Genomic DNA, 24,273 nt, shown 5'->3' with positions numbered 1-24,273 from the left:
ACATATGATTCATAACATTGACAAATATATGTTCAAAACTTTTATTCATAAACATGGAAAACACAATCTTTAAAACGGACCAAAGTCCAACAATTCATAGTTCAAAAGACATCAATTGGTCAACAATAGAGTGTACAAGAGGAGATTCAAGCGTGCATTCCTCTACATGTTTCACGGATGAACCGCTTCTTCAGGAGAATATATGTGCACTCTAAATAATGACAACAATAGGGTACATGATAAACATTGTCTATGACATAAAAAGGCATGTATATTTACATCCATAACAATATATAAATGAACATGTGGGGAAAACGGAATGGGTTCACCTTCACATTTTCATTTTTCATGTTTTTGAAACATATGTAATATGGTACCTTGAAAGTCCCCTTTTTTCTTTCCTCATCCCTCACTCCCCATCCCCAGGGACTGTGTTTGTGGGGAACCAGCTCCCTTTTTCCCTATTCCCCGGTATTGTGACCTTGGTTGTCCTACCTTTCAGGCCTGTCATTTTCTATACTACTTTTATTAATTAGAACACTTTGCATATTTTGAAAAAACGTAATATTAATACAAACAAGATCAATGTGTATAATTAACAATTAGATGTTTGGTTACCCGGCTGCAGCACCCGAATCGAGAAAAAATAACTTTCGATTTAAAATTTACCGATTCGAACATTTCAAATTGAGAAAATAATCTCTAAATTCAAAGACAAAAATAAAAAATACATAGAACTAATTCCGAATATGAATCCCGAATACAAATTGAACGAATCAACCAAATTTAACGAAACAAAATAACTAGATTAACTAATCTAAACAAAACAAAACACATTTTTTTCGCCATGCACATGTCTACCTCCTTCATTACTGTCTTGGAGAATGGATATAATGTTCAGATAGAATGAATTTTTTAAAATAATTAATTCTTACATGTAGACTGAAAATTTAAGTAATTCAGTCGGTTTTGAAAACCAGGGCTTTATCTAGGAACACATCTTTTTATACAGAGAGAATTGTCATATCTGCTACAGTATTACTACCCAATATGAACTTAAGCCTTGTGCACTATAGCTAGACATGATTCATCCAAACATTCAAATGATGCACAATTCTGACACAAGAATAGAAGAAATACAGCAGCGCTGAACTCATGTGCATCTCACCATATGATTGATATCAAGCATTTTCATAATTAAACACTTGTTTCAACCTTGCTGTCGCTCCTGACCTTGCCAAAGGTATTAATCTTTCCAGTAATTCAGTACATTTGTTTCTGCCACATTACTACCCCAAGATTTAAATTTACCATTGTGTTCAGCAGCTAAAGATCTATGAGCAAACAATGTAGCAAGTCAATAAATAAAATAATTCTTATGAAGGATATTGTGCCATAAGCACATTTTCTTTTTTGTAACATATCAATATAGTTCTATTCCAAGCCTTGTCTATTTTTTAGTGTAACTGAATTTTAGTGTTATTGAATCCATAATGTTTTGGAAATGAATATAGGCTTGATGCACAAATAACTCTGTTGCGCTAATAAATGCACTTTTGGATATTATTATACTCCAAGCGCAATCAATCGCGTTGTACTAAAAAGCACAGTTCTCAGCTCTTTTGTATAAGGTATTTGAGCGCGCTTAGCAGTACCCAGTAATACAGACACAAAGGCTGCTATCACCTTGCATGCTCACAAGAATGCCCTGTTCAAGGCAGGGAGCTCAGTTTATTTATACAACAACAAAAGGGACAAAAGCAGGAATTGTTTGCCATACTACATCAGCCAATCAGTTCCAAATGTACAGTCACATGACATAAGTTACTCACATAGAATCAGCCAATGATACACTTGTATACATTCAAATATACAATAGATCATGAATGAGCAGAAAAGAGTGCACGGCTTTTTGCCTAACACTACACAATGAAACCAGTGTGTAGAACTGTGAACACTACTCTGATCAAACTCATGCATGTATTACTGCTACTACTACTGGCGTGAATCCCAGATCTGCGCATAACGCATGGAGTGTTTGCCGGTGCAGACATCTATGTAGAGTGAATGCTTCTACACATCTAAGGGGTTTTTACTACCAGTAGTCTTTCCGCAATGCTGGTTCACCCGTACACGCTCTAATGAGTGTATTGCAAGCAAACCGACAACAGGAGCCATAATGACAATCTAAATAAAACATATCCTGAAAAATGTCCACAATAGTCCTAATAAAATTTCCACAACAATAACATATAAAGCAAGATCATATATAATGTAAATCTATTGGAATACAATGCACTTATTTCTATATATTAACTACTCGCCATCCGTGCTATAGCTGAAAGACGGCTACAGCGCGGACCTTAGTTTTTTTTTTTGGGGGGGGTATGTTATATAGCAGAAAGTGAAGAATATTGTTTTTTTTCAGAATTGTCGCTATTTTTTTGTTTATAGCGCAAAAAAAAATACCACCAAAAGAAAGCTCTATTTGTGGGAAAAAAAGTTCATGAATTTTGTTTGGGTACAGTTTCGCATGACCGCGCAATTTTCCGTTAAAGTAATGCAGTGCCGAATCGCAAAAAATTACCTGGTCTTCAAGGGGGAAAATCTTCTGGCCCAGAAGTGGTTAAAAATTACCTTTCCTGGCCTGGCGCTGCCTGATTGGCGCAAGTATTATTTGGCAGGGCAGATGGTGTTTGCACGGCGCTGGTTGCGGGTGGACGAGGAGGATTCGGCAACAATATTGGAAGCGGCTCACCTGGGCTCCTTCGAGACCCTCAGGTTGGCGCTGTTTAGAGGTCTGGGCTCGGATCTCCCTCTGACACTCTCCATGAGGGCGACTGTGAAGGCATGGACCCAGTCCTTGAAATTGACATGCCCCAGTTATGTCGGATCCTCCCCCTCCGCTCCTTTGTGGATGAACCCTACTTTTCCCCATTTTCGTCGCTTGCCTGATCTGATGTTGTGGGCGACACGGGGTGTAAAAACCTTGGGTGATATAACTGCGGCGGGGGCTCTCCTACCGTTCGAACGTTTGCGAGAAAAATTTGACCTACCTAGTGGTTTCATATTTCGATACCTCCAACTGCGTCATGCCTTTCAGGCCCAATTTGCCTCGTCCTCTGTGGAGTTGTCTCCTTCAGACTTGGAATGCGTGTTGACTTGTGATACCACACTTAAAACTCTCTCCACTGTGTATAAAGATATGTTCCGACTTACACCCCCTAGCATAGTTAGATGTAGGGAAAAATGGACGGCTGAGGTGACGGACCTACAGGGGGATGATTGGGATGATGTATGGACTGAGCCTTTCAAATATTTGGTTGCTGCTAGGGACAAATTGATACAATTTAAATTCCTTCACAGAATTTACTATACGCCGGCCCGTCTAGCCAGAATCTTCCCGACTTCGTCTGCTGAGTGTTGGCGTTGTTCCGCTTCCCCCGCAGATGCAACTCACATTTTCTGGGACTGTGACCAAATCCAGCAGTTTTGGACTGCAGTGACTTCCTGTCTCGCCGAGGTGCTGCTGACTCCGATCCCGCGAACCCAGCGAGTCTGTCTACTGGGTTTAGTGGAGGAGGTAGTCCCCTCGGTGGCACACAGGACTTTGCTGAGCATCCTTCTGTTCTATGCCAAAAAGGCTATTTTACTACATTGGAAGAAGGTTTCCCCGCCATAACTGTTGTTCTGGAAGGGCCTGGTCAATGCTGTTCTACCCCTTTACAAAGCCACATATGTCTCACGAGGTTGCCCCAAAAAATTTGACAAGGTTTGGAGGGCGTGGGTGGACTCCTCGGACACTGTAGGTTAAAATGACTCTTGTATATGTGTCAAGACACTGGCGGGTTGAACGATCTCTAGATTAGTACGTGTGCCATCTTGTATTACGGTCTTGTAGCCCTGCTTGTACAGCCGGATAATGGGACTCGTGGATGCTATGTTGATATGTTTTGTTCCCGGGTGGGGGGAAGCTGTGATTTTTTGTGCGTAAGGGACCGGAGGATGTTTCCTCTGGGGGTCGGTGGTTGGCCATGTGGTCCTTGGACGGTGGCCTGCACTGACCCCCTGACTTCGTCACTCCTGGTTTTTTCAAGGTGCTGGTGGCCGTTTTTGGGTGGGTGGGGGGGTGGGGGTGGGCGTTGTTGGGTTATTGTCTGCCTCTTTTTGGCTGTTTGTAAATGTCTATTTGTGTTTCTCTGTTCTTTTATAAAATCAATAAAAAGAATTTTACAAAAAAAAAATTACCTTTCCTTTTCAATCTGCAGCCGCTGTAATTTTCTGAAAATGCAATGCAATATGGCTATCTGGAGGTGTTCTGTATACAGAATGTGTACTGAACACCCCCCAGAAACATAATTTTCTGATTGTGTTATTGGCTTGCTGATTTTCCAAGAAGTCTGCCTAAGATACAAATCAGATTTCTGGCATCCCCTGCAACAAAAATGTAATTTTTGGAGAGGTACTCTCAATGGGAGCACATATAAAGTGATGCAGGCCCAGCAGATTTTCTCATTAGTGCTCTGCAGCTGCACGGCTGATTGATAATTATGAAACCACTCCCATTGGGCCCACTAAGCACAGAGGCACAGAGGAACAAACAATGATTTCTTCAGAATAACAAAAGATAGGAATCTGCAGCAAAGGTTGTTGTAATCCTTGTAATGTACATAGATCACCCAGAGGGGAATGTTTTTTTCTCAAAGTTATGCTTTAAGGGACTACTAAACCTTTTGTACAAATTGCCCTTTAAGGCATGCCCCTACCACCTGATTGCAGCTCATCTGGTCTAGTCTATACCTCTGTCCCAATTCCAGTGATCTTTACTGCTCAGCCCTGCCCAGAGATGAAAAGCTTTTTTTCCCTAAATCATCCTGCTGGATCCTAATCATCCCATACTCCCCAGAAACGCCAAGGCTGCCATGAGTACAGTTCCCCATAAGAATGCATGGGTTCATGGTGTGCATGAGAAGGATGAGGAGGATCCAGCTGCGTTGCTTTTGAAAAAAAAAAAGCTGTGCAGCTCGAGTTAAAGCCACTCATGAAAATTGCTGGAACTAAGACAAGTACGTATTGGACCAAGTGGGTAGGGGTATACCTTAAACTCCCTGGCGGTCTGATTATGTCCGAATTTTTGATCTAAAAGTGGTACATTGTTTTGCATGGAAATCTGTTGTTTTATATTTTAGGCCTGTAACTCACTTAAATCTATCCAAACAAGAGTCTAGTAGACATCCCGGGTATGATAACGTTTGAAACACAAAATCATAAATTATAATATAATAAGAATAAATTTTATTCAATAATATAATCAAACCAAAAACACTGAAATGTGTACAAACAAGTGATGCGATATTACTAGTCGCTGTAATAATGGTTCAGTAAACATTTCAGGTATGAAAGATTTTGAAACATGGGACTGTACAAAGTCAGACGTCACAATCGATACAATAGAATCTGGTTTTCTTTCTTATTTTCCTTCCACTGTCATCTCTCGTCGAGCAACAAACCATGCACATCCTTGTAGGTGCTGACTTTTTCCCAGTTGGTGGGAAGTAGTCCACGAAGTGAAGACCAGTCAGGCGTTCCGGGTTGACATTGCCAACAGCACGACGTCCTAGCCATTGATGGTGTTTGGTAAATTCAGAAAGATATGTTCGGCAACTTTCCAAATGAAGTCCTAATGAATCACAGGCTTGTCACTTTTTTTTTTTTAAGCAGAATGTAGGCATTCCACAAGCATTGCTCAAGAAGATGTCTGAAGATCTTCTTATAGTACTTCTTCTGCTGTTTCCTCATTGCTGGGTAGAATGTCATTGCTTGGTCGGCTCACACCTCCCATGGTGTTGTTGTAGTCTATCACTACTTGTGGCTTCATAACTTCTTTCTCATCTTTCGTGTGTACCAGTGGAGGTATTATAAACTGTACTCATAAGGCACACATCTTTGTTGTCCCGCCATCGCTGTACCATCATTTTGCCTTTCTGCCAGGCAACCATTTCTCTTGTCTTGAGCTTCTTTTTGCCAAACATTGGTGGCATGTCGCGCCATTAGACTTTCATCTATGCTGATGTCTCTTTCTGGCACAGAGCTCAGTTGGAAATTCTGTAGAATCATTTTATATACTTTCCAGATTTTCTTCAGTTTTGGTGCAGGATGAGTAGTTTCATCAAATCCTTCATTGTTTTCGAAGTGGAGATATTTCATTATGAGGTAGAATCTGTACTCTGACATGACCGTGCCAAAGACTGGAATGGCAAGTAATGTATTGGTTGTCCAATATCACTTTTGCAGGGGTTTCCCCACCACTCCCTGAAGAATTATTAGGCCCAGAAATTTCCAAATGTCATCTTTGGTCACTGGTTCCCACTTTCTGCATCTTGAAAACTTTTAATGCGTAGCCAATTGTTGCTCTTTGTACCGGTTTGTCTCAGGTACTATTTTTTCAATAACCTCATCGGTCAGAAATAATTGTAGGTATGCCAAGGGGTTGTCATGGTCAACGTCAACTTTCATACCAGGTGCTCCAGTAAACGGGAATCTTGGGGGTGCTGCCTTATCCGTACTGCAGTCAATAGAGCACCAAGTTCTCACATCGCTGAGCTCAGTCGCGGAATCGTCGCTGTCTCCACTTTCTGTACCTGATGATGAATTTTCTCATGAATCACTATTGCTCAGTTCTTCAAACAATTCCGATTCATTGTAGAAGACAGGGGGGGGGGGTAGATCAACCAAATGGTTGAGCTACACCAAGGGGGATTTAAATGTGCCTCTTGAGATACCTGTGTATGCGTATGTGTCACAAAAAATTATTACTTAAAAAATATCACAAAATTTTATTTAAATATAATGACATACAAATTACATATAATTATGATAAAATCTACATTGTTTGATCACATCTGATCATTTCATTGGAAAAATCCTATGAAGGGTATATATATAAAAAAACTGGGTGGTTTGGTACTTTTTCTCACTTTTTACATGTTTTCTTTTTTGGAGCACCTTCTATTTGGTGTTCTATCTTTATATCTATTTTTTTTTCACTTTTCTCTTTTTTCATTAGTGAATATTAAATAATTTACATATCTAATATACACACTCCCTTCCCCTCTTTTTTGATACAAACTATTCAGGATCTATGGCAGACTCCTCTACTTGTTTTTTAAAAAATGTATATACAAACTCTACATTCTCCACTTTGACCACCAAACAAGGGTAAGACCATTTTGTTATATATTTTTTGCAGTTTTCTGCTTAGATTTGAACCCCTTTTTTGCCCAGTCTTTTGTTTGCGCTCAAAGGATTTCTATCTCTTTGCCGCTCCCCCTCCTACCTTGGTAGGTCCCCCCTGGGACACTATTTTGCCCCGAGGGTGACCTAGTCTTCCAATATGCCCCCCCTTTGAGTTTCCTGATGACTCATTCCTCACATTTTGTCTCCCCTGTTGTTCCCTTCCTTCCCAATTTCCCTCCCCCCCTCCCTTTCTCCCTGTGTCCATAGGTGTTATGGTTTTTGAGATATGAATTTATATTGAAATTACTTATGATTCTTGAGAAATAAAAACTATATTTCTCTCTTTATCAGAACACAAATCAATTGCTAAGACTTTCTGATATTAACTCTCAAAGTAAATAAAATAATGCAGACTAAATGAATTTATTTTTGAAGTATAGACCAGAATTAAAAAAACATTGTATGTTTGTATTGATGTATTTTTGTTTGCAACTCTAATTATTGCATAGATCACTTTAACATGCTAAATACGAATGTATAAATACTCTTGCTGGACCCTGAGGAAGCACCCATTGCAACGGTTATACATCACTGTGTACCCTTTATAGGATTTTTCCAATGAAATGATCAGATGTGATCAAACAATGTAGATTTTATCATAATTATATGTAATTTGTATGTCATTATATTTAAATAAAATTTTGTGAGATTTTTTTATATTTTAATGATTTTTGTGACTGGTGATATATACGCATACACAGGTATCTCAAGAGGCACATTTAAATCCCCCTTGGTGTAGCTCAACCATTTGGTTGATCTACCCCCCCCCCGTCTTCTACATTTATACTATATGGGGGAAGGTGCCACTATACCCTCTTTGATTATTTTGGGTCATGAGCTCCCCCTCCACAATTGAATTCCGATTCATTGTCGCTGTTTTCCAGTTCGTCTAAAAGCGCTTTTGGGCTAAAAGAACGCTTTTTGGACGCCATGGATGGCGTCAATTTTCCAGGCACAAAGTACAGGCAGAGCACTGGAAAAGACACTAGGTGAAAACCTGTGGTGAAATGCCATGATACAAAGTTGTAATCCTAACAGATTACACTGTATCATGTCATTTGTTTCTATTTATTTTTTGAATTTCCTGTCGGTTCCACCCCCTGCATCGCGGGGCTCGCAGGGAAGCGAACCAGAAGAAGGTGCCGGCATTGGCCGGATCACACAGTGGGAGGACAGCAGGAGGACAGCGGCCAACGTCAAAATCAATGGCACCCTGCCAGAGCCGATTTATGTCCGTAATGGAACCCGCCAAGGTTGTCCATTAACCATTATCGCCCCTTTTGTTCATACTCTCTTTAGAACCCTTCATTCACACCGTCAATAACCTCCCTTCCATAAAAGGCATTGTTATTTGTGATAGGGAATATAAGATCGCTGCCTACACAGATGATTTGCTCTTCTATATTTCTCACCCTGCCACCTCAATACCTAATCTACTTCACGTCTTTGAGACCTATGGGTATTTGTCCAATATGCAGATAAACTATCACAAATCAGGGGCTATGAATTTGACCTTGCCCACCCAGCGGGTCTCTATGATACAGCAATCTTGCCCCTTTAGATGGGAACCGCATGCTATCCAATACTTAGGAGTTATGATTACGTGACATCCAAAGGAACTGTTCAAGCGCAATTACCCCCCCATGCTAGCTACCATCACTAGGGACTTACAGACCTGGATGCATTTTTCCTGGTTCGGCCGAGCATCTATTCTCAAGATGACCATCTTACCAAAACTTCTTTACCTGCTACAGGCTCTGCCCATGTCTATACCTTCAAATGTTTTTAGGCGCCTAAGATCCTTTCAAATACAATTTGTTTGGATTCGCAAAAAACCTTGAGTACATTTCAATACTATGACCAAGAGCAAGTGGGGAGACTCCCCCTTCAGCAGGCACACCTGGAAACCATGACACCCTGACTAATAAATCACAGCCCTGCTGTTAGGCAGACAAGGTCCACTATACCTTTACCTAGCACCTACTTGTAGGGTGCTACACTTGCTTTCTCACAAATGCTCATTAACCTTCCTAGCGGTATTCCCGAGTGTGACTCGGGGTTAGATTTTAGAGCCAAAAGCGGTAACCCCGAGTCACACTCGGGGTAGCGCTAGGAAGATCGCTGGATCCTGGAAGAGGTTTTACTTACCTTTTCTCCGGGATCCAGCGAAGACTGCGGGCGGTCTGCGGCGGCGGAGCTTCCTCCCGATCATCTGCGAGCCCCGGCTTCCGTCTCCGGCGATGTGACGTCCGCCGGGGGGTGGAACCGGCGGCAAATTCAAATGTAAAACACACCAAACACACTGATACCATTCAGAATAAAATAAAATCACATTACATTGCCCCCCAGTGCCCTTTCCTGCAGTTTTACTGTACTTTTTATGTATATATATGTATGTATATATGTAATTCTTGTGAATGAGCAGCCCAAACCAACTGTATACATTATATATATATATATATATATATATATATACGTAATAAATGTATACAGTTGGTTTTGGCTGCTCATTCACAAGAATTACATGCAAAATAATGGTACCGCTTTCAGCACCTAAAATCCAAAAGAATCATACCGCCAGGGAGGTTAAGCACCAGAATGCAGGAAACTGCTTATAAATTACTTTCACAATGGTACGCAACCCCTGATAAACTCAAGCGGTGGTACCCACATGCAGATGATACATGTTGGAGATGTGATTGAGATAAGGGCACTTTGCTTCACATATGGTGGGCCTGCCCCCCCCATCTCTACTTTCTGGCACCACATCCCAAAAATGAGCTCAGCTGTTTTGGGCGCAGATATATATCTCTCCCCCTGAATTCTGTTTACTCCACATACATCCAGATCCCTTACACAAGTACAAAAACTCCTTACTCATCCATTTCTTGAATGCTGCCAGCTTACTGATACCACTACACTGGAAAACTAAGTCCGTGTCCTATCCTCCATATCGGATTGGCTGCAAAAGGTTCAGGAGATCTGTGAGATGGAAAGGGTCAGCGCAATAGCTTATGATAGGATTTCACATTTCCTTGACAATTGGGAACCTTGGATGCTTTTCCGCGCATCTGAGGATATTGCCACATTTCTTCCAAAGCCATCCTGAGGTGGCTGCTGTTTCTTCTTCTTTTGTTGCCTCGCGTATTGCCTTTGATCCCTCTACCATGCTTCCTTGCTTCTATCTTCTTCATTTCTTTTTCATCAATCTATGTCATTACCTTTACCTTTCTCCTATCGCCTCTTTGTGATCTCCTACTATTATAAAAATACTTCTTTAGGACATACTTTCGAATGTTAATTACTGTTTCATTATTACCATGTTGAGACGTACAGTCAATCTGCCACATTTCCGGCTGGAGTTCTGGCCATTACATTTACTCAACATGTCTAGACCTCAAGATGCATATATTACTTACCGACACCATCTTAACCATTCTATACATACACTGTTAATGCACTTTTTCTTTTGCTATGTATATGATGATATAAGTTTTGCTGCTGCACTATTCTAATCTTACAAATCTTTTTACTGTTTTTTTTTTTTTTCAGTATCATTGTAGCTACCATTATATGTAATTTGCTCTCACAATACTTTCTGCTAGTGCTCGGGCACTCTTGACATGATTTTACCTATACCATGTTGGCTTGTGTACTTGTACTATACTTAAGGTTCATAATAAACGTTATTATTAAAAAAAATATATATATATATTGTATTCCTGCCATAAAGTTATTTACTCAGGCACTTCCTTTTAGGAGTGGCAACTGTCTCCCAATTGTGCTCTTCTGTTGCCATCCTGTCACTCACACTCGTTTTGGAGAATACAAATGATTGTGCCAACATACATTGAACAAGCATAGACCATCATTATCACTGTAGGGAAGTTGGCCCAAAGCAATGAAATGCATACAACACTGGAACGACTACAAGTAGTCAGGAAGTGGCTACAAAGTGGCTCAGGGAGATCAGCAGAAGTGATGGGCAAATGTGCTTCAGTTCAATTCAAAATCCATTCGTCTAGCTTATTAGAATTTCGGAAGTTGTGAACTTTAATATGAACCTCATCAAAGTCAGTGGAGGGCCAGGGGCAAATCTTGAAAATCTGACCGAAACTTCTGGTCAAAGCTAATAGGCAAGGGATTGTGAAACAAATAGCATGGGGTATTGGGCAGTGCCATGGGTGGCCCTGCAAAAAAAAGACATTTTAGGAAATATTGTCCAGCAGGGAGGTGCCCATTCATTTTCAAGGGAGATATGATAAAAACATTAATCCTTTAAATGACACGCTTAGGAGATGGCGTTGAGCTGTATGTTGTGTATCAGAACAGTACAATTCTCATGGAAAGTGTACTCTGGCATCACATCATTTGCATATTTTTTTTACTTTCACATTATGGCTTACATACAGCATTAGCACTCCATCTTGATGCAACGCCTACATTTTTGATCTAGAAGTATTAGGCCAGAGTTGTGCATTGAAAGTAGCAGACAGCTGACCTGAAAGCTATTGAAAGGTTACAGTTTTTAAAATATAAAATTAAAGCCTTCAATTTCATACCAATTTTTAAAACAGTTTCATACCATAACTTGCAATCTTCTTTTCACTATCACATGATATTGTCTGCAAAGTTTAAAAAATTGTCAACAAAGAGTGCAAAAAACACTTCAAAACAACAGCCCCATATTCCAAAGATAATTCAGTTGTCACACTGAAATACAAACTATAGTGCCATATTTTAGAATCAATAGTCAGACATATAGCACAGTAATGTAAGTGGTTTTATTAGGCAGGGGAAGACAAGGCAGGTTTTATTGTGAAAAACAATTTAGAGTGTATATTTTCTGAGACAAAGGCTGGAAGTATTGCACAGACTCCATAGTCAGTATTTAGGTAGTTGGAGTAGGCTACATTTTATAAATGACACAAAGCATGCAGCTTTCCATCATGAAAATCCACGTTTAGGTATAAAGGATATGTAAACAAAATTGTATGATGTGCGCTATAATATAATTTGTATTATATCAACAAACAGCCTCATACAGAAAAGACTAATTTATAAAGTGCATAAATATGAATCTGCTGAAACTACAGTACTCAAAGTGAGATTCACCCCATGTGAATTCAAAAGCTGAAACACGTGACCTTCACCAAAAATAAAACAATAACCATGCATCAGAGAATGATACCCTGAATAAACTTAGATCAAATGTGCACTATGAACGAAAACTTTGTAAATTTACAGCATGATTTTATTACTTTATTAAAATGACTATTTGATGCATACCTCCCAACTGTCCCGGAATGGGCGGGACTGTCCCGCGCTAAATCCTGAAGCCCATTGCTGGAACGAGTTCTGACACTGGTCTCCACTAATTTCCCTGCTCAAATCTGGCTCAGATCCCCCTGCATTGCAGCTGGATTCTCCTCCTCTCTCTCTCGTTAGCTGCAGGGGTATCAGTTAGAGCATCTGTGTCAAGTGCCTTTCCATTCTGGTTATCGCCCCCCCCCCCCGGTGTACTTCCATCGCTGTGATCCCCCTGTGCCCCCTGCCTTTTAACACCACTGGATCTTCTCCTCTCCCTCCCTTCAGCTGCAGTTGTTGCATGGAAAGCAACGCAGGCGCCCACTCCCACTTCACCTTGCAGCTCTGATCCCTCCTGTCGGCTGCAGCTGCTTTGGGACACCGGAGGATTGGGTTCAGGATGGAGAGTGGGAGGTCGGTCATTTTTACTGGCCCCTTTCTTTACTGAATGAATACAGTGACCAATCGGTACCAATTGTTCCTGTGTTCATTCATAATTGAAGCATAGCAAACTGTTTTTACTATGCTTAAGCTTGTGAATGAACAGATGGTCATTGTGAACAGAACACTTCCCATTCATTCACTGACCAGTGCAGGAACTAAAAAAATAATTAAAATAATGATAACTAAGGGTTTGTTGACACACGCTTTGTTCTCTGAAGAGCGATAAACATTCAGATCGCTATTCAGAGAGTATTTTACAGGTGGTAAGGAAACCTTGTATTGCCTCCTTGCTGCCTGCTTTAACCTTTTCATCCCCACACAAGCATGCGGCAACTGTGTGCATTGCATGCAGTTGCAGGGTGCTTGCTTGCAGAGCAACAGAAATCACTTGAATAAGTCACATTCAATATACTACTGCAGCATGTGTACATCTCCAAGCATTGCCTCTGCACTTAAAGGGGGTAGTGGTTGAGGCACTCAGGGTATCAGGAATAACATTCCAGCAGACAAGATGGCTTTTCTAGATGGCATCCTGTGTATAGCCAAAGGCTAATTCATGTTCCTGTTCATGCTAATAGAAATTGTGCATGCGCATGCACACACAGCTGTTCCTCACATGCGCATCTTTTTCTCGCCATGGTGCCAAGAGGGCTATGTAAATTGAGCCTGTGATACGCTTCAATGCTGTCTTGTCTACAGTGCTCCCGTGCATACCTGCAACCTGTTACTCTGCATCTAACTACTGTTACCGACCCGCCTTGTCTCGACTACTCCTGAACTCTGCCTGCATTGATCCCCAGGTTGCCTCTGACCATGCTTCTGCCTGTTTCCCTTGCTGCTGCTTCACTGATCTATTACTGACTTGGCCTGCATTCTGACATTGCTCCTGCCTAAGCATCCATACCTGATCTGTCTGCCTGAGTATGACCCGGTTTGTTTGTATCTGCTTCTGTTTCCATCGCTGCGGGACTGCCTGCTGCGAGCCTCTGCCAATATTCCACTGGTGCTGCTCACCGGCTGTATGCTGCCAGCCGGTGCCTGTCCATTATTTCCAGTACCAGCCTGCTCCTGTCTCCTGCTCACTGGTGTGCATCCGGCACTCCTACTCCACTCCGGTCTACTGATGGTCTTTTCCTGCTTGATCCCGAGAGTTCGTCCAGCCCTGCTTCTGTCAAGACCAAAAGGAACTTGTGCCACTCAGTATTGCTGCACTACCTGTCTGTTCTACCAGAGGCTCTTAGTCAGAGGTGTAAAAGAGGCCTTCCTCATCGTGTCAGGCTCTTCCACCAGGCACGTGACACAGGGGGTGCCTGATTGTCCCCTTCCAGCCATCAAAATGTACAGTAACCATATCAACCTTTAAACCACACCCACTTTTAACAGCTGCACACTATGCCTGTCACTGGTCGCCGCCACCATTGGTGTCCCTCATTCTCAACTTCAAAAGTTGGGAGGTATGACTATACATTGGAGTCCTTATCTTTTGGGAATTTTTCAAATGAGTACCTTTGCAGGAAAGATGTGAGAAGTGTATAACGTTCCAAAGTTCCAAAGCTCTTGATAATCCCGTATGGGGATTATACTTTGCATACGGGTAAATTGACCTCTGGCTTGTGGGTTCCATCCTAAATACATGCAATAAAGTGTATTTTTACACTAAAATGGGAGGTAGATTGTGCACACTGCATAAGCATTATTTTTACAAAAAAATTTTTTATTTTTTCTTGAAGGATAAACCACATCCCGATTTATCTTTGGAGAACCAAAAAAATTCAAACAGAACTATTATTACAGTAACACAATAGCAAATTGGTTACAAGTCAGAATTTAAGCAATGAGGGAAGGGCACGAATGGGAGAAGAAGAAAGAAGTAAGGAAGGGGAAGGAGGGGAAGAGTGCAAGGATCAAGCCCCAACATAATGTACATTCCTGATTAAGGCTGCAATAAGACAGTCCTGAGCCACTGATAGTTTAGGTAATACATGGCAAAGTTGAAAAAATCAAATACTTCAGGAGTCTCTAGACCTTTGGCCAAGGTAGGATTGTCAAGTAAAGGATTGAGGGGACCAGGTTGATGGGATAGCTTCTTGGCTAAAAAAACTGGTCTCATATGAAAAAGGGGGGGAAGGTCAGGTGAGGGAGAGAATTGTGAGAAGGGGCTCAACGAGGAGAGCTCTCAAATCTAGGAGGCAGAGGTCTAGTTGGTTCATTTGCTTAACATAAGGACAGTGAAACCAGTCAGCAAATCTATTAAGGAGAGAAGACTTGTGGTGGAGATTGAAGTCTGTGAGTCCAATTCCACCAGTGAGTGAGTATGGAATATTTCATTCTAGGCTTTTCGTTCCTGCACACAAACTCAATAGTGAAATTGTTTGGGGGGCATTTTGTGTATGGCCTTAAAGGAGGCGAGGTAAAATATCCATCTTTGGGGAGTTGATTCTACTGAACCACAATACATTTTCAAGTTGGAAAAATCTTGAGAAATTTTAGTTATGAGATTGCCGTAAGTAAGGGGAAATAGGCTGTTCAGATCAGAGGGGATATGCGTTCACAGACAGGTTTTTCACTATATTACCTGATGATTGTAAGTGCAATGATTTTAGAATAAACTGGTGATTTTACGTTATTGCGCTATGAGGCCTCTTCTCTTTTACATTTTACTTTTTTATCTACTATAGTGTTTGTGAATACAGTATTTAGGATTTATGTAGGTGCAGCATATATATATATATATATATATATATATACAGTATGTATATGTATATATATATTTTTTTTTTGTCTAGAGCAAGATTTACTCTACATTTTAGATTATAAAATGGAGCTGTGTGGTTTTGGAGAGGGTGATATTTAAAATTTCCAATTTAGTAGTGTCAGAAAAATACAAAGAAGTCTTTCAAATGACAATAACTGTTAAAACAGCACCTTATATTTCAAACAAAGGATAAAAACTCAAGTGTACAATTGTAAATTATTTAACCTTACTGTGTACTATATGTACTTACTTTACATGTAAACCCCCCCCCAGAGATCTATAGTTATAGGTGACCACAGGGTTTCCCTGCAAAAATAAAAATTAGTACATTTAGAGTAGGAATATAATGTGATATATCTTTATTTCAGTTTGTAACAAACATTTCTATATGTGTATTCTGTATTGTATAGGGGAACTGACACTGTCATTAGTTTTTTCTTTTAAAAAGACTGTTATAATAGCATATGCACTTCAATCTCTTTATTTAGTCCCTCATGTGTAAGGGTGTTAGGTATAAATGCCGTATGTTTCCTTCTGGCATAGATCTTCAGCCGCAGGCAGTATCCTCGGGACAATCAGCTGGAATTCCCTGATTGTTTCTCTATTGGCAAACGTGATGAGAAATCTCTCCAATCGGGAAACATAAAAACAGAACCACAAATTTAATAGAACAAAGAAGGGTTAGAACTAAGTAAATGTTTTAATTGACGTCTCTGCCGTTTTGTCCATTTTTTTTTTTTGTATGGGCATCAGACCAGACAGAATTTTTAACTCTACCCCACCTAATCTAAAACTAAAACAAATAATCTCCCTAAAGTGATTGTAAGCCCCCACTGAATGCCCACCATAGCAAACCATTTGCTATGGGGCACTCGTGCTGGCTCTTTCTTGAGCTGGCTCTGTGAGTCCATAGATACACAGATTATGATTCAGCCCCAGCCCCCGCTTCCTCCTCCCTGGCTCTGATTGACAGCAGTGGGAGCCAATGGTCTTTCCTGTAGCCCCATTATTTGTTTCCATGTGACTCCATGGGATCTAAATCTGTGCTTCAGAAATGGTTATTTCAACCCATTACATACACTTATCTCTCTACTTTAGATACTCGAGTTGGCATTTCTTTTAGCCATCACCTCTGTGTGATGAGTTTTGAACTGGTGGCCTCATTCTTCAAGAAACCCTTTCTGTTTCTGCACAATCAGAAAGCGGTATTAAATCACAAGATTTTTTTCTTGCCTAAGGTTGTTTCTGATTTTCACATTCTCCTTCTGTCCCAGTGCACAAGCAGTGTTGTTTGTTCCCACTGGCCAGACATGGTTTGGTTTGTGTCAGTCTATTTCTCAGCTGCTGCTTCTTTCAAGAGGATTGATTCCCTTTTTTCATCCCAGATAGATTCTGTATGGTTGTACCAGCTTTTGGATCCACCACCATCTCTAGGTGGCTCACACAGACCATCATTCAACCTTATAGTTTCAGGGATTGGTTTGCACCCTATCCTATCTATGTCCACTCTACTAGTTCTGTGCATGCTTTTTTTTTTTTCTTTTTGGCATCAAGCAACTTTTGCCAAATTTGCAAGTGTAGCCTGGTCGCACGGCTGGCATTGTTCAAACTGTTATTCGTTATTAAAGTTCTGCAAAGACAGTGACTTTGGAATTATGGGAGATGCAGTTCCGGGAGGAGCCAGGATCATAGACTGCTATGTGGAGAGACTCTTCTCCCAGGGAGCAGTGTGAAGCGCGGAGCCTGCTGGGAGTGTCTTTATAAAGGGGGACGGGATCTAGTTTCGCTCTCTTGCCTCGAGGACAGTGTGCTGTAAAGAAGGGGGAAGAGCTGCCGCAGATCGCAGAGGAGTAGACCGGAGACCTAGTGGTGGACACCGGAGCTGAAGCGGGCGGTGTGAGTGTGTGGAGGAGTCACGGTAGTGTGACCGAGCGGAAGGTCGTCTGACAGACTGAGGGAGATGCTGAGCAGAGCGAGCCTGATGGCAGCGGAGAGCGAAGTTCCCGGTTTGGATGAGAGACATCCAGTATCTACATCTGCACTAATCACAGACCTAGGCTGAGTCAGGGCAGGACTGCCAAACTGTTTGCTTAAAAAGGCCATATGGAAATATAGATCTACCACTAGACACTGCAGTCATATATATATAGTGTGAGGTAGGGGAACTAGGCCTTAAGCCCTCTGTCCAGTCCTAGGCTGTTAGTCTGTTGAGACACATCAACATCTGTTTTGCATTAATTTATGTGGATTACAATTATTGACTACTTTGGGGATCACAGTTCATCATCATCATCGCCTTTATTGGATTACAATTACTTTCCTTGGATTGTTTGGGGATTTCTTACCAGTGAAGACTAGTGAGGCCTCACTCTTCAGAAGACTATTGCAGTTCAGTATAAAGGGGGCCCCCGTTAGTACACAGAGTGCACTCTGATAGTAGATCTAGTATCGTTATACTGTTTATTCTACATTAATCATTAAGTGTAGTCATTCTTTATCTGTGATCACTCTCAGTATACTTAAACATTCAGTGTGTTTTTACTGTTGCTGAACGCAATCCTCTAGTATATATATGCATTTATTTACATATATATGTGTGGCTTGTGTTCCAGATCCTGAGTGCTGAGCTATACTCAAATCCTTGGTTGGGAACTCAGAATCTAACTCATTGGCAACCCTTGCATTATCTATGATTCTGTTTATATGCTTTTGTTTATTTCTAATTCAAAAGCAGTAAACTTGTTCTTACACTGCAATATTTGTGGTCTTAATTATTCAATATGACAGAACAAATAGTGTCAGTTGGGTTGGAGTAGGCTCAGGGTGAAAGAAGTCAAGAGGATACCCATGCATTAAGCCACTCCTTTGGGGGCAGGACTACACAAGGTTACTACCTGGACTTCTGTTTTTAGTCTTCGAATTCTGTTGTTTCCTTGGGTCTTTTGGCTTATATTTGCTATGTTGCCCACCCCTTGGTTGCACCACTTTTGGTCACCCCAAAGGTTTAAGAATTCTTTTGTCACTCAGTAGATGAAATTATCCCACAACCAGCATGCTTAGGAGTTCCTGTGGCCCTCAGTGGACTCTTTTTTCACGGTAAATACAAAAAAGTGATAGAAGAGAATGTATACTTGGGATGAGTGTAATTAAGGGTTTTGTGACGACACATAAATAGTGATCAAGTAGAAAAAAATGGGGAAAACACTATAAAAATAAAACTATTTCCCTTAAATAAAGAAAAGAGGAGTTAAGGAGTGACCAGTGACCAAAATCCAAAGAATCTACTTTTGTGGAATATTACCAGTGGCAAAATCACTCAATTTTTTAAGGAAAATCAATTTAGATGAAATCAGTCTGGTCATCCATGTTTTTGGTAGTATGATTGTTAGATAGAAATGGTGGAGGGGACCACAAGATTTTACACAATGCCCTGAAATCTACTGATAGCCATTATTGTCGTCTTGTTGACACCTGAATATGGCCTAATAGAAAACACAAATAAACCATATACAGGTGCATCTCATAAAATTAGAATATCATCAAAAAAGGTAATTTATTTCAGTAATTCTATCAACAAAACTAGCAGATGACATGGCTCCCCAAATCATCACTGACTGAAAAAACTTCACACTGGAGCTCATGCAACAAGAATTCTGTGCCTCTCCACTATTCCTCCAGACTCTGGGACCTTGATTTCCAAATGAAATGTAAAATTTTCCACAGTCCATGATGATTTGGGGAGCCATGTCATCTGCGCGTCCACTCTGTTTTATCAAGTCCAAAGTCAGCGCAGCCCTCAACCAGGAGATTCTAGAGCACCTCATGCTTCCCTCTGCTGACCAGCTTTATGGAAAAGTGGATTTCATTTTCTAGAAGGACTTGGCACCTGCCCGCAGTCCCAAAAGTACCAATACCTGGTTTAATGATCATGGTATCACTGTGCTTGATTGGCCAGCAAACTCGCCTGACCTAAACCCCATAGAAAATCTGTTGGGTAATGTCAAGAGGAAGATGAGAGACACCAGACCCAAAAATACAGACGAGCAGAGGGCCGCTATCAAAGCAATTTGGGCTTCCATAACATCTCAGCAGTGCCACAGACTGATCACCTCCATGCCACGCCATATTGATGCTGTAATTCATGCAAAAGGAACCCCAACCAAGTATAGAGTGCATACTATACTGTACATGGACACACGTTTCAGTAAGCCAATGTTTCTGTATTAAAAATCCTTTTTTTTTTTTTGGTCTTATGTAATATTTTAATTTTCTGAGACACTGATTTTTGGGTTTTCACTAGCTGTAAGCCATAATCATCAAAATTAAAAGATAAAAATGCTTAAAATACATTACTCTGCGTGTGCCGCATCTATATAAAATATATGAGTTTCACTTTTTGAATACAATTACTGAAAAAAATTAACTTTATGATGATATTCTTATTTTATGTGCTGCTTCTTGAAACTGGTGAAGGCTGCACTGCATCGTTTGAGTGGCATTTACACTCAGGTTAGAATGATTTCAGAAGTCAATTTGTTTTTCTCACATAGAAGCTCTTGTTGTGAAGAGATGACCCCTGTCGATGGGCAGGTGGCGAGTCATTGAGACTAAACAAATTGCGGAATAATGCATATGTGAAAAAAATAGGTCAAAAAATGTAAAGGAGAATTGGAAGAATGCACAGCAAATTAATTACAAGTAAAAAAATGTTTCAATGGTGAACTGACACTTTAAATGAAATAAATGAAACTGAAAAGCAAGCAAGAGATACAGAAATATGATTGTCTTTTGGCGGAATCCGCCTTTTTTCAGTCTTGTGCCTACAGCTGTGATTGCTGAAGCGTGACTTTAATTTGCAGCACCATGCCAGGGTATTAATAGACAATTATTTATTGCAAATCTCAACCATTTATAATATTTACTATCTGACAAGATGTAAAATTTTGATCGAAATGTTAATATGTTCATGACATTGCATAATTTTGCACCACGTCCAAGAATTTTTTTTAACCTCTCATGTAAATGAATCGGACTTTCTAGAGTAGGAAATTGTGTTTTAATGGATGATTGATTTACAGCTCAAAGTTAGCAAACTGTGTGCTCACTGAACTGTACTAGCAGGCTGCAATTGGCCAGACAAATATCTCTACAAAAGCTAGAGATAAAACTATGAAGGAATAGAGGGTTTTATTTCACAATGGAAGAGATGGAAATGTTGATATTTATGCTATTTCCTTTTCAGTTAAAGGTTAACCATGTCACACACAAGAAATAGCTGGAAAGGTTTTCTGCTCTTTTAATACTTCATTTAGAGAATAAATTCAATTATCCCTTTTGCCACCCTCACTGACCTAAACTAGCCCCCTCCTCAGATGCATAAATACCTTGAACTGATGGCCATGACTTCTGGCAATTATTTATTTTCTGACCTGACCGTCCTTTCTGCACCATTTGAACATACGAAGACGTTTCATATAGACTTCTATAAGGGCATGTCCTGATGCCAGAGATGCTTGGTTGATGGTTCCTTAAAAAAAGATTTGGTGTCCCCATTAACCACTTCAATACAGGGCACTTTCACCCCCTTCCTGCCCAGACCAATTTCCAGCTTTTAGCGCTGTTGCACCTTGAATGACAACTGCGTGGTCATGCAACGCTGTAGCTAAACCAAATTTATGTAATTTTTTTTCCCCACAAATAGAGCTTTATTTTGATGGTATTTGATCACCGCAAGGTTTTTTCTTTTTTGTTAAACAAATAAAAAAAACGAAAAGTTTGAAAAAAAAAAAGTTTTTTTGTTAATGTTATACAATTTTGTAAATAGATACGTTTTTTCCTGCACTGATGAGGCCACACTGACAGGCACTGATGAGGTGACACTGATGGGGTGGCACTGATGGGGTGGCACTGATGGGGTGGCACGAATATGCGGCACTGATAGGCAGCACTGATGGGCACTGATATGTGGCACTGATAGGTAGCACTGATATGCAGCATTGGTGGGCACTGATAGGCAGCCCTGCTTGGCACTGATAGGCGGCACTGATGGGCACTGATAGGTGCCACTGCTGGGCACTGATAGGCGGCACTGATCGGCACTGATGGGCACTAATGGGCACTGAAAGGCAGCACTGGTGGGCAATAATGGGCACTGGTGGGCAGCACTGATGGGGAGGGCACTGGCAGGCAGCACTGATGGGGAGGGTACTGGTGGGCTCCCTGAGCCCTGATTGCCATCCCTGGTGGCCATGGTGGGCATCCCTGGGGTCATGGGTGGGCATCACTGGGCTCATGGGTGGGCATCCCTGGTGGTTCTAGTGGCACCCCCCTAATGATCTGCACTGGTAATCAATGCTCTGATTACCAGTGCAACCCCCCCCCCCCCCCCTGTCAGGAGAGCCGCCGATCGGCACTCCTATACTCGTGCCTGTCAGGCACGAAGTAAGGAAAGCCGATCAACGGCACTTCCTATTTACTATGTGACCAGCTGTGATTGGACACAGCTGGCCACATGGTAAAGAGCCTATGTCAGTAGGCTCTTTACCGAGATCAGAGATGCGGTGTGTCAGAGTGACACGCCGCAGCACCGATCGCCGATCTGCGCATTATCCTGCCGCCGTCATATGACGTCCGGTCAGGATAATTCAACCACATTCCCGCTGCCAATCGCCTATAGGGCGGGCGGGAAGTGGTTAAGGATATTTCCCCCCCACTTTCTATTTTGGTGACACCAACACTAGGCCAAGAAGTTAGAAAAAATCTCAGTAACAAGGACATAGACACTGATAAATCATGATTGTGGTTTCATACTTTTCATGTCCTTCTAAAAAAAAATAAAATATGTTGTTAATGTTGTCTTTGTCCCTGTTGAGGAAATTTCCCTTCACTGTCAGATAGATTTCACCCTGCTAATACGCTGAATTGCAACACATGGGAGAACTTAGACTCTGATTGTCAACTAGTAGGCAACCCAATAGCTGAGTAGGAGCATAGTCAGATGGTCAGGGTACTGGCTGAGAAACAAGGTCACAAGACCTGGCATTAAGCAGAGATGGACTCCAAAGGCAGTTAAAATTGACAACTGCTATCAATCCAAAACAGTGTCCAAAAATTCATCAACCTAATCTTTAAAGAGGTGCAAGCTAAATTATCTGCACTAATTTAAACACAGATAATTAGGGATGAATTTCAGGCTCAATGCTACCGCGCGTTCAAGGCTAAATCTGCAGGTTCGTAGTCCTTGTGAATTTTTTAAGCAGATTTTGTACAACTATATTGCACGGCTTGACCTTTGAACTATGAACTATGGGACCAGCTGGATTTTAAGGGCTGATAAGGGGGCTTTGGAATAAGCAATCCACCTTACTATAAAGAAAGAGGGAATAGAACAGCCTTATTGTCAGTGAATTATATTCTGCTGTAGGGAAAGGATAGGGAAAGCTGACATGAGCAGAGTTTGGGGTCAGTTAGGAAACTGTACTTCTGATTGCTAGCTCTTTTGACAATCAACTGCCTTTCCACATTTTTGTCTTTAATTTTATCTTGACATGATTTTGAGGTCAGCTCTTCTCTTCAAGAAAGGTTTGGTTAGGTATGTTTTTTTATTTTATTTATTTAGGGGTTTCTTGATCCTTATTTATTGTTAATATGTCCAATTTTTAAATCTGGGGTGCTCAAAGAGCATTATTTACTTGTTACCGACTGTCTGTTCATGGAGCTGCTTTTTGTTCTAAGTATGCCACTGCATCATTCATGTTGAACTGGGGGTCATAGGTCTTACCTGCTCATTACTCCTTGGAAACTGTAATCTCACACTGTTGTAGGGCTCATGTACACAGGGCAGTTGAAAACCTCTTCTGAACGCTGAAAACTTGACAGCTGGAAAACGACAGTGAAAAACATCCGTTTTACAGCTTATACATACTGAGTTTATGTGAGTTTAGCAGCAGTTATGAGCATTTGAGGTTAGACCCTCCTAAATTCCCACAATGCATGAAAAACAAGTAAATTATTAACTATTTCAGCCATTCTGTGAGAGAAGAGAGAGCAGCGGCAGAGAGAGAAGTATGCTTGTAGCTAGCAGTCTTATTTTGTGTTGTTTTCACTGTGGATCCCATCATGAGCATGTGTGAGGAAATGCTCCTGAGTCCTGATGTTGCAGTTGCTAAGGCTCTGAAGACGTAGAAAATTCCGTGAGAGGACCAGAGTTCATTGCTACTGGACTCATTCATTGATGCAGACAACAGCATGCGGTGAAATTTGTGTTCTTTCAATATTTTTATGTTAAAAAATTATCAAAAATGTTTTCCCCTTTAACCACTTTACCACTAGAGGATTTTGCTGTCTTACGTCTGGGCCACTTTTTGCAATTCGGCGCTGTGCGACTTTAACTGACAATTGCGCGGTCCTTTTTTTCCCACAAACAGAGCTTTCTTTTGGTGGTATTTGATCACCTGTGCGATTTTTACTTT

This window comes from Pelophylax lessonae, assembly GCF_965119305.1.
Source record: "Pelophylax lessonae genome assembly, chromosome: 6".
Classification (NCBI taxonomy): Eukaryota; Metazoa; Chordata; class Amphibia; order Anura; family Ranidae; genus Pelophylax; species Pelophylax lessonae.
The sequence above is the reverse complement of the archived record's forward strand: the minus strand, read 5'-3'. Positions refer to the sequence as shown.